The sequence below is a fragment of the Triticum dicoccoides genome, chromosome 1B, assembly GCF_002162155.2.
Source record: "Triticum dicoccoides isolate Atlit2015 ecotype Zavitan chromosome 1B, WEW_v2.0, whole genome shotgun sequence".
NCBI classification, from domain to species: domain Eukaryota; kingdom Viridiplantae; phylum Streptophyta; class Magnoliopsida; order Poales; family Poaceae; genus Triticum; species Triticum dicoccoides.
The window spans coordinates 416886755-416906252 of NC_041381.1; the positions used below are offsets into that span (position 1 = coordinate 416886755).

The 19498-nt window shown below is 49.0% G+C and overlaps 1 pseudogene; it reads right to left on the reverse strand.

The window, feature by feature from the left end:
• Positions 1-1448: 1448 nt before the first annotated feature.
• On the reverse strand, positions 1449-4576 carry LOC119338486 (annotated as a pseudogene).
• Between the last annotated feature and the right edge of the window lie 14922 nt (positions 4577-19498).

Genomic DNA, 19498 nt, shown 5'->3' on the forward strand with positions numbered 1-19498 from the left:
AGTCTACTCTGCTCTCCGCATTGTATTCATGTCGGTCGTGACCAGACACTGGTTGCCACATTCCGCATTGATGTTGATGACCGACGCGAAACTCACGCGGCTGAGAAACCAACTCTGTCCGCTAGCGGACTCAAGCCATGCCGATTCTCCTGCCCAGGCTATTTAATCCGCCCGGACACTGCCGTGAAACGCTACACCCTACCTCATCACCTCGCCTCTTCTCTCCTCCGCACACCACATTGGTTGGCAAGTCTGACGACAACAATTTGTTCTCCGCGCGCCTATTCGATCAGGGGGTCCCTCCTCCGTGAAGCCAGAGCCCATCTCATCTGATGACGAGGAACAACAACAACCTCCCCTCCTCTCCTAGGCCGCGCGGACGGACGAGGAGTTAGCGCGACAGATGGAACAACTGCTCGAGTGATTCTGCTATGATCGCGGTCCGGTGCTGCCCTCGCCACTGCCCCCGTGCGACCCATGTGTCCAAATTGTACAATGCTTCAAGGGGGAGCCACCGCCCCTGCCACGCGACCACGATGTCCAAATCAGACGGCACGGTAAGGAAGAGACACCATCCCTGCCGCGCAACCGTGGCATCCAAATCGAATGTCACGTCAAGGAGGAGTCGTCGTCCCAGTCACGCAACCGTCTTGGCCGCGGCAAGGAACTAGGCCGCCTTCACCGCCCCGTCGGCAGTCGAGCACGCGGTTGCCTTGTCTACTACATCAGTGGTGGCGGCGGTGGCGTTGAAAGTGTATCTAATCCCCTGGTGGTTTTGATAATTCATCACAACATATATCTCATTAAACTAATGCCTATTCACAAAAATATTTCAGAAAAATTCATTTTAGGTACAACAATTGGATGTGAATTTGGACCCCTCAAAATGCTAAGGACAAGTTGATCAATGCCTCAATACTCAAATTTATATTTAAGCAATCGAGCACCTCCCTTACCTCTCCCCCTTGATCGATAGAGATTGGTGGTTCGCTCAAACTTAGGCATGACTGTTTCCAAAGATATTTACTTTCTTTCATACCGACTTGTGGGAAGAGCAACCTATGAGTCTATGACAACCCATATTCGATTAGAATGGACAAAAGCAGTCTTCAGACAAACATGTTACAGATGCTTGATTTACTAACCTGTCCTGATGTAGTCATTTCATTTAATAAACACGGTAGAATCTACTACAATAACACATATTCATTGCACGATACTCCACCAACATTTTCAACTTGCTAGAGGTATATCCAAGCCTTATACATCCAGGAGAGGGATATCATGTACTCCCTGCGTTCCTAAATATAAGTCTTTTTAGAGATTCAACTATAGACTACATGCGGAGCAAAACGAGTGAATATACACTCTAAAATATGTCTATATACATCCATATGTAGTTTGTAGTGCAATTTCTAAAAAGACTTGTACTCCCTCCGTTCGGAATTACTTGTCATAAAAATGGATAAAAATGGATGTTATCTACAACTAAACCACATCTAGATACATTCATTTCTTGGACGAGTAATTCCGAACGGAGGGAGTATTTAGGAACAGATGGAGTACAATAAAGTAGATGGCGTTTGGACAAGAAAGCCAAAGCAGTAGCGTCGATCAGGATTTCTCTGGGACTGCATATCCACCTCGTCCCTTTATTCTGGAATCCATATATTTGAAATTTGTGATCATAATTCATAAGATGCTCCTTAGTTTGTGTAGTCTGCAAGGAGAGCCTCAATAGCTGAATTCTTGGCATATACATCTTCATATCGGATTCGGTAGCCATGCCCTGGAAAGAGACAACTCAATAATCAGTGCAAGTTAAGGAAAAGCGAGTGAACCAAAGATAATAAATGACATAGTTTACGACGGTTTAGTGAGCTTAGCTTTTTTTCGAAAATAGTTAGCTTAGCTTATGGAGGGAGTATTAGTTAGTTTGTTCGGGGTCCGCGACAGTCAAATTTGAACTAAAACCGCGACACTTATTTTGAAATGGAGGGAGTATTAGTTAGTTTGTTTGGCCTTTGCCGCAGTTTTGTTTGTTTTGTTTGACCTTGTAGTTCTGTCGGCTTCTCGGTGTCCTTCTAGTACAGTATGACACACATTTTGATGTGTGTTCAAGAAAAATTATGATATGGTTTACAAATCCAACAACGAAGCAGAATTTTGGTAGTAGTTCATATGTGCAGCATTTGAAGGTCTGCATACCAGGTAAAAACCACTCAAAATTGAAGTCCAGTAACTTCCTGATGCTGTCCAGTTGCACATCCACTGCAAGGTTGTGAAGCAGACACATCAATAGGTATTTTACCGTCTGATAAAATTGAACAGTGATCTTCAACAAATTAGGAAGGCCGGGAAGAAGGGAGGATTCTGCTACCTGATTGCTTACTGTACATCAGAAAGAGGTTTAGATCATCTGATTCTTCTGATTTTGCGACATGGTCACCAGTAAATAGTGCCTTCAGAGGTTTGTACAGCAAACAGACTGAGCCCTACAAAAATGGATATATAATTAGGAATCATGATGTGTTAAAGAAGATCAGTATGGTGCCCCAGTACGTGTTGCTAAGAAAGACCACTAAATACTTCCATGATCGGTACAATCGAGCTGCCTTCATTTAAAAGATTTACACAAAAAAAGCTTGGTGCATTTCCCAACAACAAAAGAATATCATGCCATCATCTGAAGTTTAAGAAAATCTGGGACATAACAGTGTGATAACCCAATGCATTCATAACTTACAGTGCAGCCATAGTGCACCTATCTCCAAGCTTACCTCCTCTTTAATCCAGAGGCAAGAAGTACTTATTTAATGTAGTTTCATTTATTGAGTTCAAATTCTTACTTCGGTATGCCCTGGGGTATGGATAAGTTCAAAATCAGTTCCAATGTTCCAGGGGCCATTTCCAGTAAGTTTCCACTCGACATCAGCAGTGATATCCTCCACCTGTATCAGCATGATGGTTATTGCAGTAAATAATCAGGACAAATATCAGGCAAAAAATTACAACACTCGGCAGTCGACATCAGCAGTAATAGGCTCTACCTGTATCATCATGGTTATTGCAGTAGATAATCAGCGAAAATAAATTTTAGAATTTATGAATTACAGTATGATTCAAATACCCTAAGAACATGATTTGTTCAAAATGCAAACCATTCCAACGCTGCTACGTTTTTCTCTACAGGTGCAGTTCTGTGTTTGAGGCTCTTACATCTCCTGAATGAATGATTCTCTCGCACTTTAGCCGCTCGGCCCATTTCCGATGATCCGCGACATCGTCACTGTTTGATGACAGGTTAGATAGAGAATCTTCAATCTCCCAGATAAAAAGGCGGTAAGCACATCAATAGATATAGAATCGTGTCAGCCTGAACATACATGTGAGTCAGAAACATGTAACGCGCTCCGCCGAGCTTCTCAAGCTAGTTCGCTAGTTTTGGCGTATATCTCGGGCTGACAACAGAAGTGAACAAATTATCAGAACATGCACAGCGAATATATATAATCGACTGTAGTTTCTGAATGAGGCTTGATAAGTTGATTGACAAATTGTCAGAACGTCGACAATGAATATACCTGTCAACCATTATGTTCCCTTCCGGGTGAACTATAAGATAAGATGTTGCTCCATATGAGTTCTCAGAATGGTAACCACAGAGGTAAACTCCCTGAACAGCCAAGCATACAATTTATTATTTTATGCTAAAAGACTATGAATAGAGTAAAGAAAGGAAAAGAGATAACACATAGTATGAAAATGTTTATACATACGGGAAGATCGTCGTCGATGGGGAGAGGGAATGTGTTCTGCACTTGGAGAATGTCTTCTGTAGGCTTGTCAGTGTGGATAGAGCCTGTAGGGCAAGAGAGCAAGGCCTGCAAACATACATGGAAATGTCATGATCTAGTTGTCCAGTGACTGATCATTTTTTATAGAACAAGAAGGAAATCCAGTAACTTTACCAGGATTAAGCATTATTATGAACTAAATTGGGTGATCGGATCAGAGAAATACCATCAGTTAATTATTGTCTGGTGTTGCACATCCAAAATACACCGGTTAATTGCAGCTATGCTTGACTGATCGAAGAAGGCATTTTAATTACAGTGATCAAAGATGTTACTACCTGCAGTGCCTTGGTCCTGATTTCCTCGGAGGTGGGCTGCGCCGCCACGGCGGACTGGTCGTCGACCCTCTTGAACACCTCCGGAGCCATCCACCTGCAGGTGGCGCAGTCGATGCACCGGTGATCTGCACACCAAGACCCCGTCAGCTGGGACGACGAGGACGAGATCACATCAGCATCAGCATGACTGCATGAGGGAGCTCACCGACGAAGAACTCGCCGGACACGTTCTGCGGGCGCCGCCTGCTGTCGAGCGCCGGAGGAGGGGACACAGTGGCGCGGACCACAGGGACAGAGGTGGCGCGTCGGCGCGGACGCAGGTGAGCCGGCGGGGCGGCGAGGGATGCGGCGGCTCGAAGGCTGAGCGCCATGGCAATTGACGGGTGAAGTTTTCGGTCTCTAGTACACTGTACACTACACCTGTGAGATGAGCCGAGGCGAGCTGAGCTGAGCTTGTCAGATAATATTGCTTCTTGAGTTGTGCATTTATTAAGAGCAACGTGGGTGTGTGTGTAAACTCAATCAATCAAGATCTTCGGGGTCAGCATGTGACGCCATCGCTGACCGCACACACTAGAAACTTGTCAGACTTGAGGCACAAGCAACTCGATTTTTTTAACAGGACAAGCAACTCGATTCTACGAGCAGACTTTGTTTGTTACTCTCTCTGCTCACAAATACAGTACAATATACAATGGTGTAACTTCTTGTGAATCGGATGTATGTAGACACTTTCTAGTGTGTTTGTTCATTCATTTCAATCTGTAATTCATACTGAAATATTCAAAACATCTTATATTTGTGAACGGAGAGAGCAGCAACGGTGCAAGTGGCCCATATAAACTCGCACTAGCCCGCCTTGTCGGGCCGCCTTTTATTGTGGGGTTTGCTTTTTAGGCACGAAGCGAAGGAAGATGATGGAGACGCGCAACATATGCCTCCTCTCAACAAGCAAAATGAAAAAAAATGATATGTAGACCAGCAGAAGGCCACCTCCCTGGTGAGCCCCTCCCCTCGTCGACCAAACCCCATCTGTCGGTGTACAAAAGTAGGGGCCCTCTTTGTGCCCCTTTACTTGTGCACGGGCAGTCAAAGCCGCACCTGTGGCCATGCTTAGCAGGGCAGAGGCGGGAAGCAAAAGTACAAGACTACCGAAGCGGCGCTCAAACCAGGGGCGCAAAAGGTAAAGCGACAAGATGGGCTTCCCCCGGCAAGACCCTTGCTGGGGCGGCCTACGCAGCCCCGGCAATAGCCTTGCCGGGGCAACTTACCCACCGCCAGCAAGGCCACCACCCTTGAGCCTGAGAGTTCCGACACCATCGACAACATTGGAACCAAAGTTCGGGAGAGGGCCTGCATAGTGGCATGTAGATCTTTGTGAAGACAAAGGGCCTGCGAGGCCTAGATAGGAACCAGAAGACAAAACAACAGCAAGGCTCCTTGCCGAGGATGCCCATGAGGCCCCGGCGAGGCTCCTGCCGAAGATACCCACGAGGCCCCCGCAAGACTCTTGCCGAGGGCACTCGCAAGGCCCCGGCAAGATCCTTGCCGAGAATATTAGCAAGACCACGGCAAGGCTTTGCCGCCCCGTCGCCGACCCAACTCAGCGACCGACCCACCAACTAAGCAAGTATCCACGTGGCAGTACGTGGCTCCTAAGCTAACCAGTCAAGCACATGCGTGGTGGCATGCAGATCTTCATGAAGACCCTGCCACCACACCAGCTCAGCAGCCTGCCAGCCTACATGGCGTTGCACGCCTCATTGGCCTGGACGCATGTCGAAGCCAGGCGAAGCGGCGACAGATGGGACGGGCTTCGTTGCCATCCCCGATAAAGCAAGAGGACACCTAAGTAGCACATTTAATGTGTTTTGTCATGTGGTGTCAGGCGATAAGATTGTACACTATATACACTTTTCACCTCCTGTGTGCCACCGCGGCGGCCCCTTTGAACTATAAAAAGAGGCCCGGGGCATACTGGGAAGGGATTCGGATCTTTTGAACAAGTCACGGGCCGTAGCTAGTTCAAGAACTCAAGAACACTCTTACGCATCCTCGCGGCCCGAACCTGGGTAAACGATCTTTGTGCTGACTCCTAGACCCGCTCTTTCCACAACCTCGCGCCCGCCGACCATAGAAGGGATTCCAGTGATCCCATAGGTGTCGTTTTCCGCCGACATCTTTGGCGCGCCAGGTAGGGGGCGCGAGTTGTGAAAATCTGGTTTTGGAGCCGATGCGTCGACTCTTTCATGGGGATGGCCCGAAGGGAGAGGGCGACGTCAATCAGTCGCCCTCTGGCGCCGTTCGCAGCCTCGACAGCCATCCGTGTGGCCACGAGAAGCTAAGTCATGCAAAATTTTGGCTAATTTCGTTTATCTAAGTTATTCCCCTCGAAAGGTCTCACCCTTGGTATGGAAAACCTGCACGCGATGGGACCCTCCGCTGTTGGCAACGCCCTTGTTCTGTTTTGAGTCCGCTCAACAGTTCGAGCGGCCGCGTCGAGGGCGGCAAGGTGGCCTATCCGCTTTAGGCAACGCCATTGTTCTGTTTCGAGTCCACTCAACAGTTCAAGCATCTGCGCTGAGAGCGGTAAGGTGGTTTGCCTGGCGGCAAGCACACCCAGCCAGCCGCTAAGGATCTGTCCTTCAAAGCGCTGCGGCTTGGGTTTACGCGCCGGCAAGCTCATCCAACTCAGCGTAGGGCGTACATACCAAGAAAGATCGAATAGGGGAATAGCATGCATCACATTGAAGTACTGCAGAGTTATATTACATCAAATAATCACTGCGTTTCTAACTTAAGATAAAATTGTCTTGGTCTTGAACTCGCAGCGGCAACGAGAAACGGGGTGCCTAGTCCAGGCGCTGGCCCTCCACACTCTCGACTCCGTCGGCACAGTCGATGACGGGCTTGATGCACTCCTTGAGCGCCGCGAGGCCCGTCCCCTCCAACAAGCTCTCCAGCGCGTCGGTAAAGTTGATGGTGGGGTTCTAGAACGCCACCTTGGTGAGCACCTTGGTCCGGGCGCCCCGGTAGAGCCTCTGGGACTCGTTGGCCAGATAAGTTGCCCGGTTGGAGCGGAACTGCTCCAGGGCTTCAAGAATACCCTCGAAGAACAGGGTCAGTGCGGCATTGGGACTCACGTTCAGCTCCGGGGCATACCTCACACTTGGCATCCCCATGGTAGCCAGCTTCGCGGTGATCCTGCCGGCGACGTCAGGAAGGCGGTTGATCCAATAGTTTATGCCCTCCGTGTAATCCTTGTGCTCGGTGGCGTCATTCCTTCGCAGCTGCCTCTCTTCCTCCAAGTCCTTGGCCATGGACTCTTCCCGGGCCCTGGCTCCTGAAAGCATCCCCTCAAGGCCCTCCAGCTTCAGCTTCAGGTCGTTGACAGAGTCGTTGGCTTGGGAGAGTAGCTCGGCCTTGCCGAGGACTGCGGCATGCGCCTCCGCCAAGGCGCTGCTGATCGTGTCCTTCTCCTTCACCAGCTCCAGGGCCTTGTTCTTCAGGCCGCCACTCCACCTCCAGCTCCTTCACCTTGTCGTCGTGGACCAGGGCTTGAGCATCGAGTGCCTCCTTGTGCCTCTGCTCCAGCCCCAGGGTCCGCTGCGCGATGAGTCTCTTGACCTCCTCATCCTTGCCGCGGAGTGTGGCGGCGAGCGCCTCCTCACGAGCGGCGAGGTCCTCCTCCTTGGAGTTCAGCTCGGCCTGGTGCTGGTGCCGGGCGGCCTCGTCCTTGGCGACCTATTCCCTCGCCGCCTCCTGGGCCTTCTCGACGTCAGCCTGCTTCAAGATGAGCTCTTGCTTGCGCTCGGCCAGCAGATCTTGGGCAGCCTTCAGCTCTTCATGGGCCTGGCGGAACTAGGCATGCGTCTCGGCGATGCGTTCCTCAAAGTCCGCCTCCGCCTTGTCCGTCACCGCCATCTTGGACTTCACCTTGTCCAGACGGGCGCGGTGGAGCGCCTGGAGCTTCTGGAAGTCGGCGCTCATGGCCCGAAGAAGCCGCTCCTATTGAGAACCGCCACCACCGGCGCTCGGTTCGTCAACAATCTGGAGCCCGACGGAGGCTAGCGCCTCGTCATCAAACACCTCCCCCTCGGCCGGCGCCCTGGTGCCCGCCGTCCCTGGAAGGTGGACGGACAGGTCGTCGCCCACCTTCAAGTACCTGCCCGAGCCAGAGGCGGCGGAGGAGGAGGGTTGATCGTCGACCACCCCCTCCTTGGCAGCAGCCTTGCCGGCCTCCCCAGCAGGCCCCTTGGCGGCGCCCTTGCTGGCCTCCTCGGCATCAGCCTTGCCGGTCCCTCCGGCAGGCCCCTTGACGGCCTCTTCGGATGCGGTCTTGGTGGCCTCCTCGATGCTGATCCTGTAGGCCTCAGCATCCCTGGCAACCTCCTCGATGACAATATCGATGTTTTCCTGCTCCGCTGAGTAAGAATCTAGATACCGAGGAGGAGAGTAAGACAGAGCCAAGGTCAAGGTTCAAGAAAAAGAAAGAACATGGACGGAGTGACTTACCTACACCGGGCTGGGAAGAAGTGGAGCCCTCCCTGCCAGCCTTTGTTGCCAGGGCAGAATCCCCGGCACCCAAGTTCACCTCCTCCTCCTCCATGTGTGTGGGCTCGGTGGTGGATGCCCTTGCTGGGGACGCCCCTCGGGGCGGCGTAGTCGAGGGGGTGGCATGTTAGGAGTGGCCCTCAGTGGCTCGTCCTGCTGCTGTTCTTCTCCTACAAACCCGGCAAGGTCAGCATCAACGCCTCGCACCCTGGTGTTCATCGATGAAGGAGTGAGTGATGGGCTTACGCTGGGGGCTAAGGCAGGGGCTGCTATCCGGGCTGCTCTCCACCACCAACGGCGTATGCGAAGTACCCACCGGGGGCTCACCGCCCATTGAGACCTTGGCCCTTTTCGCCGCCCTCTGGGCTAGCGTCTCCGCGTCCCTATGAAGACAACACCAAATCCAGTGAGGATGATGCAGGCGTAAGGACAGGAGAGAAGGGGAGCGAAATACTTACTCGTTCTCCACCTCCTCCTCCACTGGCTTCCTCTTCCTCTTCGGGCTAAAAGACCTGAGGTCAAAGTCGGCCTCTAGGGTGCTGACCGAGGCATAAGGAGAGGGAGATGGAGTCCGATGCCGCTTGGACAAGGAGGAGACATTCACCGTCCTTTTTGCCACGGCGGCCTTCGCCGTCTTTGTCGTCGTCGCGGCCTTCATCACCCTAGTCTGGTGCACGAGTTGCTCCTGGGCCGGTTACCGCTGCGCGGTCTTGCCGGGCTGGACCGGCTCGCCAGAGCTGGCCCACCGCAGGACGCGTCTCCTCCTTGTTGGCGGAGGATCATCCGACTCGGTATCTTCCTCGGACAACTCGTCGTCCATCTCCTCAAGAAGGGGAGCCTCGGCATCAGCACCGCTGGCCTCCCCGGCAGACTCCGCCCATCGGGCAAGCTCCTTCTCCTCCGTATCCGCGTCAGCCTTGTCCTCCATGCCGCTAGCGCTGCCGGCTTCCCTGGCGAGTGCTGCCCCTGCCGCTCTGGCGACGATGTAGTCCAACTCCTCCTTGGTGGTGTCTTGGATGAGCTCCGGCTCAGCGTGGACATAGCCCTTCGAAAAGTTGTCGAAGAACTCCTGCACTTCGTGTGTCGGGGGCTCGGCCTAGGCCAGGTCGAGGCCGTGCGCGTTGAAGTACGGCATCATGGCAATAATGTCGGACCAGAGAGAGTTGTTACTCAGCGGGACCACTCCCGCCGGCAACCCAAACAGGGGCCCTTTGACGGCCTTGCCGAACTTTGCGGCCTTGCCGTCCCTCTCAACCCAGCCGTCGTCGCCCACATTGAGCTGGAAGAGCCTCAGGCAGAAGTGCGCGTGCCCCATCACCATGAAGTTGTGCTTCAGGCCAGGGCGGAGCCTCATGACATCGGCCGCGTTCCTGAAGTCCCAGGCCGGCCTCCCCTTGTTATGGAGCGGGGCGATCTGGCGACGGAGGAAACCCGCCCCAATGATTTCAAGGGTGAGCCCGACCGTGGTGAGGCGGAGGATCCTGGTAGTGGTGACCGAGAGCTTCTTGTCGTTGACGTCGAGGTCACCCCGGTCCTTGCGACGGACCGGCGGGATCTGACGAACCCGTCAGAACTCCTGCGGGTCCTCCTCCATGATCCAGAGCCACCGGTCCCGCCACTCCTCCCATCTCTCCTTCTGGGCGCCCTCCGGATAAGCGCCCTTCTCCTGGGTCCTCGGGATCCAAGTGACGCAGCCAGAGATGGCACCCCCTGGCTGGATGTGAGGGTAAAAATAATGGCGGAAGAGCGCTGTGCTAGGTAGCACTCCGGCGAAGCCCTCACAAAGATGGGCAAAGAAAGTCATGCACGCCACGACATTCGGCGTGAAATTAAGAAGGTGGAAGCCGAAGGTGCACATGATATTGTTGAAGAAGTAAGAAAAGGGGGGGGGGGGCAGAGCCCATAGGAGAAGTAATCGACAAACAAGGGATACCGATTGGGGACGGCCTCGGCGAAACCAGCAGGGATGATGCATGTGGCGGGATGCCCCGTCGTCGCCCTCCCCCACAGGGGCTTGAAGTAATCCCTGAGGTGAAACACATCGACCGTTGAGGGGAAATAGGCGAGTTGCGTCCATAGCACTGCCAGCTTCTTCTCCGACGACTCATCCTCCCCGGCGTCCGTCGCCGCCCCTTTGCCATTGTTGGTTTTGGGTGCCATGGCGACTGGGGGATGCCGAGGGATCAAGAACAATGGAAGGCGTGGCGGCGGTGAGCGAAAGCGAGAGCTTGAGAAGGAAGAAGGAAGGGACGGCGGTTCCAAGAATGGAGAGGGCGCAGAGGGTAAATGAGCAGTGCGCCTGCGGTTATTCCTTTTTACGGGGAAGGCGCGGGGCGCCTCTTTACCATTTACCACACATGACCCCCACATCACGAACGACCCTCCACGTCATGCATTCAACGACGGTCGTGGGGAAGCACAACAGACAAAGAAGTTGCCGCGGTAAAACTCTGCCATGCATGCCCGCGCACCGTTCTAGGCCTAGCCCAAAAACGCATCGCGCTTATGTGTGGCCCAGGCCCGGGGGCTCCTGTTGGTGTACAAAAGTAGGGCCTCTCTTTGTACCCCTTTACTTGTGCACGGGCAGTCAGAGCCGCACCTGTGTCCATGCTTAGCGGGGCAGAGGAGGGAAGCAAAAGTACAAGACTACTGAAGCAGCGCTCAAACCAGGGGCGCAAAAGGTAAAGCGACAAAATGGGCTTCCCCCGGCAAGACCCTTGCCGGGGCGGCCTACGCAGCCCCAGCAAGAGCCTTGCCGGGGCAACTTACCCAACGCCAGCAAGGCCACCACCCTTGAGCCTGAGAGATCCGACACCATCGACAACATTGGAACCAAAGCTCGGGAGGGGGCCTGCATAGTGGCATGTAGATCTTTGTGAAGACAAAGGGCCTGCGAGGCCTAGATAGGAACCAGAAGACAAAACAACAGCGAGGCTCCTTGCCGAGGATGCCCACAAGGCCCCGGCAAGGCTCCTGGCGAAGATACCCACGAGGCCCCGGCAAGACTCTTGCCGAGGGCACTCGCAAGGCCCCGGCAAGACCCTTGCCGGGAATATTAGCAAGACCCCGCCCCGTCGCCGACCCAGCTCAGCGACCGACCCACCAACTAAGCAAGTACCCACATGGAAGTACGTGGCTCCTAAGCCAACCAGTCAAGCACCTGCGTGGTGGCATGCAGATCTTCGTGAAGACCCTGCCACCACACCAGCTCAGCAACCTGCCAGCCTAGATGGCGTTGCACGCCTCATTGGCCTGGACGCGTGTTGAAGCCAGGCGAAGCGGCGACGGATGGGACGGGCTTTGTTGCCATCCCCGATAAAGCAAGAGGACACCTAAGTAGCGCATTTAATGCGTTTTGTCCTATGATGTCAAGCGATAAGCTTGTACACTATATACACTTTCCACCTCATGTGTGCCACTGTGGCAACCCCTTTGAACTATAAAAGGAGGCCCGAGGCATACTGGGAAGGGATTCGGGTCTTTTGAACAAGTCACGGGCCATAGCTAGTTCAAGAACTCAAGAACACTCAAATATAAACCAAAGCAGGACTAGGGTATTATGCATCCTCGCGGCCTGAACCTAGGTAAACGATCTTTGTGCTGACTCCTTGACCCGCTCTTTCCACAACCTCGCACCCAGTGACCGTAGTAGGGATTTCAGTGATCCCATAGGTGTCGTTTTCCATCGACACCATCCCTCTCGGCCACCCCGACAATGACAATAGAAAACGGCAGTGAAACCCTTGCCACTTTCTGTTCGCCCATACGCCGACCACAAAGCCCAATTTCCCATGCCCCCCAAGAACCCACATCACAACACTAATGATACGTGGCGTGGGAGAAGCTACACACATGTCACTTGTTATGGATGGATGGATGGACCCAACCAGGTCGCAAGATCGAAACACCCACAGACCCACTAATCGGGCCCAACTCCTTTTCCACGGAGATTGGTAGTTGTAAAGATATTGAAATTTAACAAACATCGCTTGGTTTGCCACGAATTTCATTTCGCTTTTTGAAAAAAGAACCGTTTAAAATGGGGTGAACATTTGGTGTCTACGATTGGATGACATCTACCCTATCGCTATCTGGGGATGGGAGCTCAGGCTCCAATATCAACTCTGGGCTAGATAGGAGCTCGAGCTCAGTTTCCCGAGCTCAAACCCAACAACTTGAGTCAATGCAAGCTACGTTGGGGACTCATACCTAAGCTTGAGCCCCGACGTCTCTTCCCATTCCACCACCAAGACGACACTCACGACTTGAGGGTGGCCGCGATGTAAAGCAACAATAGTCTCTTAGGTCTTGAAGACACCAGGATCGGTAGAGAAGTGAGGTACCGTTTGAGGCCTTGTAGCACCTGCTAGGCATCTGAGGTCCACTTGAAAGGGGCCGACTTCTCGAGGAGCTTGAAGAAGGGTAGACCTCATTCCCCAATCTTGGAGATGAATCTCCCTAAGGAAGCCATATATTCCGAGAGACGTTGTACATCCATGAGGCGTGTATGTGGACGCATTTGGTCGATGGCGGTGATCTTTTTGGGGTTGTCCTCTATGCCTCTGCTAGATACAAGGAAGCTAAGGAGTTTCCCTGAGGGTATCTAGAAGACGCACTTCTCGGATTCAGCTTCATGTGGATGTGTTAAAGGTTGTTGAAGGTTTTCCACAAGATCGTTGAGGAGTGTGGCTTGATCTTCAGTCTTCACGATGAGGTCGTAGTAGGATTTGATGTTGCAGCCTATTTGGAACTCCAGAGTGATACGTATGGCCCACTAATGTGTGAGGCCAGGATTTTTAAGTGGAAAGGGATGTAAAAGTAACAGAAAGTCCTCACAAGAGTGATAAATGATGTTTTCCTCATCCTGTTTAGCCATGTGAATCTAATGGTAACCCTAATACACATCCAGGAAGCATAAAAGATTGCACCTCACTATGAAGTCCATGATCTGATCTATGCGGGGCACAATGAAAGGGTCTTTCAAAAATGCTTTGTTGAGGTCCACTTGGGCTCCTGCCCTGGTTCGCCCCCTTCCTTGTATAGGCGCCAGGGGAAGGAAGAGGGGTAGCGTCCGCCTTTCCTTTCTCCCTTGAGGAGGGGAAGGAAGCAGGGACTTGCCCTCCCCCTTTCCTTTCCCTAGGGTTGGCTGGCCTGGTGGAGGGGTGCACCAGCCCATCGTGGGCTGGTCTATCCCTCCCTTCGCCCATTAAGCCCATCTCTTTGCCGGGGTTGCCCGGAACCCCTTTCAGTGACCCTATATGTACCCGATACCCTCCGGAACACTTCCGGTTTCTGAATACCTTCGTCCTATATATTAATCTTTACCTCTCAACCATTTCGAGACTCCTCGTCATGTCTATGATCTCATTCGGACTCCGAACAACATTCGATCACCAAATCACATAACTCATATAATACTATATATCATCAAACGTTAAGCATGCGGACCCTACGGGTTCGAGAACTATGTAAACATGACCGAGACACCTCTCCGGTCAATAACCAATAGCGGAACCTGGATTCTCATATTGGATCCTACATATTCTATGAAGATCTTTATCGATCGAACCGTTATGACAACATATGTATTTCCCTTTGTCCATCAGTATGTTACTTGCCTGAGATTCAATCGTTGGTATCTTCATACCTAGTTTAATCTCGTTACCGGCAAGTATCTTTACTCGTTCCGTAATACATCACCTCGTGACTAACTCCTTAGTCCTTTGCTTGCAAGATTGTGATGTGTATTACCGAGAGGGCCCAGAGATACCTCTCTGATACTCGGAGTGACAATCCTAATCTCGATCTATGCCAACTCAACAAACACCTTCAGAGATACCTGCAAATCATCTTTATAATCACCCAGTTATGTTGTCACGTTTGATAGCACACAAGGCATTCCTCCAGTATCCAGGAGTTGCATAATCTCATAGTTGAAGGAATATGTATTTGACATGAAGAAAGCAATAGCAATAAAACTGAACGATCATTATGCTAAGCTAATGAATGGGTCTTGTCCATCACATCATTCTCCTAAGTCCTAATGATGTGATCCCGTTATCAAATGACAACTCATCTCCATGGTTAGGAAACCTTAACCATCTTTGATCAACGAGCTAGTCTAGTAGAGGCTCACTAGGGACATGTTGTTTGTTTATGTATTCACACATGTATTAAGGTTTTCGATCAATACAATTCTAGCATGAATAATAAACCTTTATCATGAATAAGAAAATATAGAATAACAACTTTATTATCGCCTCTAGGGCATATTTCCTTCAGTCTCCCACTTGCACTAGACTCAATAATCTAGTTCACATCGTCATGTGATTTAACACCAATAGTTCACATCATCATGTGATTAACACCCATAGTTCACATTGCCATGTGACCAACACCCAAAAGGTTTACTAGAGTCAATAATCTAGTTCACATCGCCATGTGATTAACACCCAAAGAGTACTAAGGTGTGATCGTGTTTTGCTTGTGAGAGAAGTTTAGTCAACGGGTTTGCCACATTCAGATCCGTATGTATTTTGCAAATTTCTATGTCTACAATGCTCTGCATGGAGCTACTCTAGCTAATTGCTCCCACGTTCTATACATATCTAGATTTAGACTTAGAGCCATCTAGATCAGTGTCAAAACTTGCATCGACATAACTCTTTACGATGAACTCTTTATCACCTCCATAACCGAGAAACATTTCCTTAGTCCTATTTTAAGATAACTAAGGATAATTTTGACCGTTGTCTAGTGATCTACTCCTGGATCACTATTGTACCCCCTTGCCAAACTCATGTTAAGGTACACAACAGGTTTGGTACATAGCATGGCATACTTTATAGAACCTATGGCTGAGGCATAGGGAATGACTTTCATTCTCTCTTTATCTTCTGCCGTGGTTGGGTTTTGAGTCTTTACTTAACTTCACACCTTACAATACAGGCAAGAACTCCTTCTTTGACTGATCCATTTTGAACTCCTTCAAAATCTTGTCAAGGTATTTACTCATTGAAAATATTATCAAGCGTCTTGATCTATCTCTGTAGATCTTGATGCCCAATATTTAAGCAGCTTCACCGAGGTTTTTCATTGAAAAATTCTTATTCAAGTATCCTTTTATGCTATCCATAAATTCTATATCATTTCCAATCAACAATATATCATCCACACATAATATCAGAAATGCTGCAGAGTTCCCACTCACTTTCTTGTAAATACAGGCTTCACTGTAAGTCTGTATAAAACCATATGCTTTGATAGCCTCATCAAAGCGTATATTCCAACTCTGAGATGCTTGCATCAGTCCATAGATGGATCATTGGATCTTGCACACCTTGTTAGCACCTTTTAAGATCGACAAAACCTTCTGGTTGGGTCATATACAACTCTTCTTAGATATATCCATTTAAGGAATGCAGTTTTGACATCCATTTGTCAGATTTCATAAAATGTGGCAACTGCTAACATGATTCGGACGGACTTTAGCATCGCCACGGTTGAGAAAGTCTCATTGTAGTCAACCCCCTGAACTTGTCGAAAACATTTTGCAACAAGTCAAGCTTTGTAGACAGTAACATTACCATCAGCGTCAGTCTTCTTCTTGAAGATCCATTTATTATTTATGGCTTGCCAATCATCGGGCAAGTCCACCAAAGTCCACACTTTGTTCTCATACATGGATCTATCTCAGATTTCATGGCCTCAAACCATTTATCGGAATCTGGGCTCATCATAGCTTCTTCATAGTTCGTAGGTTCGTCATGGTCTAATAACATAACTTACATGATAGGATTTCCATACCACTCTCGTGCGGATCGTGCTCTGGTTGACTTACGAAGTTCATTAGTAACTTGATCCGAAGTTTCATTATCATTTGCTTCCTCTCTAGTTGATCTAGGCACCTCGGAAACGGTTTTCTGAGATGTACTATTCTCAATTTCGAGAGAAGGTACAATTACCTCATCAAGTTCTACTTTCGTCCCACTCACTTCTTTTGAGAGAAACTCCTTCTCTAGAAAGGACCCATTCTTAGCAACAAAGATTTTTCCTTCAAATCTATGGTAGAAGGTATACCCAATTGTTTCTTTCGGGTATTCTATGAAGATGCACTTCTCCGACTTGGGTTCGAACTTATCAGGCTGAAGCCTTTTGACATAAGCATCGCATCCCCAAACTTTAAGAAACTACAGCTTAGGTTTATTGCCAAACCACAGTTCATACGGTGTCGTCTCAACGGATTTAGACGGTGTCATGTTTAATGTGGATGCAATTGTCTCTAATGCATAACCCCAAAATGATAGTGTTAAATCGGTAAGAAACATCATAGATCGCACCATATCTGTAAAGTATGGTTACGACGTTCGGACACACCATTATGCTATGGTGTTCCAGGTGGCGTGAGTTGTGAAACTATTCCACATTGTTTTAAATGAAGGCCAAACTCATAACTCAAATATCTGCCTCCACGATCGGATCGTAGAAACTTTATTTTCTTGTTACGATGATTCTCCACTTTGTTCTGAAATTCTTTGAACTTTTCAAATGTTTCAGACTTGTGTTTCATTAAGTAGATATACCCATATCTGCTCAAATCATCTGTGAAGGTCAGAAAATAACGATACTTGCCGCGTGCCTCAATACTCATCGGACCGCATACATCGGTATGTATTATTTCCAATAAGTCATTGGCTCGCTCCATTGTTCCAGAGAACGGAGTTTTAGTCATCTTACCCATGAGGCATGGTTCACAAGTATCAAATGATTCATAATCAAGTGATTCCAAAAGCCCATCTGTATGGAGTTTCTTCATGCGCTTTACACCAATATGACCTAAACGGCAGTGCCACAAGTATGTTGCACTATCATTATCAACTTTGCATCTTTTGGCATCAATATTATGAATATGTGTATCACTATGATCGAGATTCAATAAACCATTCACATTGGGTGTATCACCATAGACGGTTTTATTCATGTAAACAGAATAACAATTATTCTCTGAACTAAATGAATAACTATATTGCAATAAACATGATCGAGTCATATTCATGCTCAACGCATACATCAAATAACATTTATTTAGGTTCAACACTAATCCCGAAGGTAGAGGGAGTGTGCGATGGTGATCGTATCGACCTTGGAATAATTTCCAACACACATAGTCACCTCACCCTTAACTAGTCTCTGTTTATTCTGCAACTCTTGTTTCAAGTTACTAATCTTAGCAACTAAACTAGTAAAAAATACCCAGGGGCTACTATGAATACTAGTAAGGTACACACCAATAACATGTATATCAAATATATATTTGTTCACTTTGCCATACTTTCTTACCCACCAAGTATTTGGGGTAGTTCTGCTTTTAGTGACCATTGCTACGTCTTCAGCTTGCGTTGGTTTTCTTGAAGAGGAAAGGGTGATACAGCACAATAGCGTAAGTATTTCCCTCAGTTTTTGAGAATCAAGGTATCAATCCAGTAGGAGGCTCCTCACAAGTCCCACGAACCTACACAAACAAACAAAGAACTCACAACCAACGCGATAAAGGGGTTGTCAATCCCTTCACGGCCACTTGCGAAAGTGAGATTTGATAGAGATAATATGATAAGATAAATATATTTTTGGTATTTTATAATATAGATGCAGAAAATAAAGATGCAAATAAAAGTAGATTGGAAACTTATATGATAAAAGATAGACCCGGGGGCCATAGGTTTCACTAGAGGCTTCTCTCAAGATAACATAAGTATTACGGTCGGTGAACAAATTACTATCGAGCAATTGATAGAAAAGCGAATAATTATGAGGTTATCTAGGCATGATCATGTATATAGGCATCACGTCCGCAACAAGTAGACCGTCTCCTGCCTGCATCTACTACTATTACTCCACACATCGACCACTATCCAGCATGCATCTAGAGTATTAAGTTCATAAGAACAGAGTAACGCATTAAGAAAGATGACATGAAGTAGAGGGATAAACTCAAGCAATATGATATAAACCCCATATTTTTATCCTCGATGGCAACAATACAATACGTGTCTTGCAACCCTTTCTGTCACTGGGTAAGAACACCGCAAAATTGAACCCAAAGCTAAGCACTTCTCCCATGGCAAGAAAGATCAATCTAGTAGGCCAAACCAAACCAATAATTCGAAAAGACTTGCAAAGATAACTCAATCATACATAAAAGATTCAGAGAAGATTCAAATATTATTCATAGATAAACTTGATCATAAACCCACAATTCATCGGATCTCGACAAACACACCGCAAAAAGATATTACATCGAATAGATCTCCACAAGAGAGGGGGAGAACATTGTATTGAGATCCAAAAAGAGAGAAGAAGCCATCTAGCTAATAACTATGGACCCGAAGGTCTGTGGTAAACTACTCACAACTCATTGGATGGGCTATGGTGTTGATGTAGAAGCCCTCCGTGGTGGATTCCCCCTCCGGCAGAACCCGTCGACGGCTCCAAGATGGGATCTCGCAGATATAGAAGGTTACGGTGGCGGAAATATTTCTTCGGTGGCTCCCTGGATGTTTTCAGGGTATGTAGGCTTATATAGGAGGAAGAAGTACGTCGGTGGCTGCCCGAGGGGCCCACAAGACAGGGGGCGCGCCCCCACCCTCGTGGCTGCCTCGGCTGCTTCTTGACTTGCACTCCAAGTCCTCCGGATCACGTTCGTTCCAAAAATCATGCTCCCGAAGGTTTCATTCCGTTTGGACTCCGTTTGATATTCCTTTTCTTCGAAATACTGAAATAGGCAAAAAAAATAGCAATACGGGCTGGGCC